The 678-nt window shown below is 45.0% G+C and overlaps 1 non-coding gene across 1 annotated transcript; it reads left to right on the top strand.

Annotated features, from left to right (window-relative positions):
- The first annotated feature begins 370 nt into the window (after positions 1-370).
- On the top strand, positions 371-453 carry trnal-cag (transfer RNA leucine (anticodon CAG)). The gene has a single exon. It is a non-coding gene; the product is annotated as a tRNA-Leu (tRNA).
- Positions 454-678: the final 225 nt, after the last annotated feature.

The following is a 678-nucleotide window of genomic DNA, read 5'->3' as shown; positions in this document are numbered from 1 at the left end:
TCCAAATATCAACAGGTTGATTGCAGGCGATGTCAAGTGGTATTTAGAGGAACCTCCTCTTTGTGTTTGGTTCCATGGTGGAATGGTGAGCCCTCTGGACTCTGGATCAGTGATCAGAGTTCAAGTCTCAGAAGGACCTTCCTGTCTGGAATGTGTCCCATGTAACAAACTGATCAAGAGATGTTACGTGGTTCAAATGTTCTGGTTCGTTTCTTGTCCTTTAGAAAAATGAAAATCATTTCTTACTGCCATGAACTCAGACTGTGTGTTTAATGTTAACAATAAATGTAACAACTCAGGAGCCAGTAGCTCCTGTGGAAAAAATTCTACTTTGTCAGTGAATTAATTCAGTCTGCAACTGTCAGTGTCTGTCAGGATGGCCGAGCGGTCTAAGGCGCTGCGTTCAGGTCGCAGTCTCTCCTGGAGGTGTGGGTTCAAATCCCACTTCTGACAAAGGACATTTTCTCCACATTCCTATGCATCCACAGTGGTAAATTCCAAACCCAGTTGAAGCTGCTCTCCACTGATGGGAGTGAGTGGTTGAACTGGCAGCAGAGGAGGCAAAGGAGCTTCCCTGTGATGGTCCAACATTGCCTGGTTTCCTCCAACATGGAGCAGCCACCAAACTCTAACTTCAATGTTGGATCAAAGTCTGCTGAAGAAATGTGTTTTCTTTCA

The sequence above is a fragment of the Aulostomus chinensis genome, chromosome 1 (assembly GCF_037954235.1).
Source record: "Aulostomus chinensis isolate RoL2024-O1b breed Wild chromosome 1, RoL_Achi_v1.0, whole genome shotgun sequence".
Taxonomy (NCBI): domain Eukaryota; kingdom Metazoa; phylum Chordata; class Actinopteri; order Syngnathiformes; family Aulostomidae; genus Aulostomus; species Aulostomus chinensis.
The sequence above is the reverse complement of the archived record's forward strand: the minus strand, read 5'-3'. Positions and strand labels throughout refer to the sequence as shown.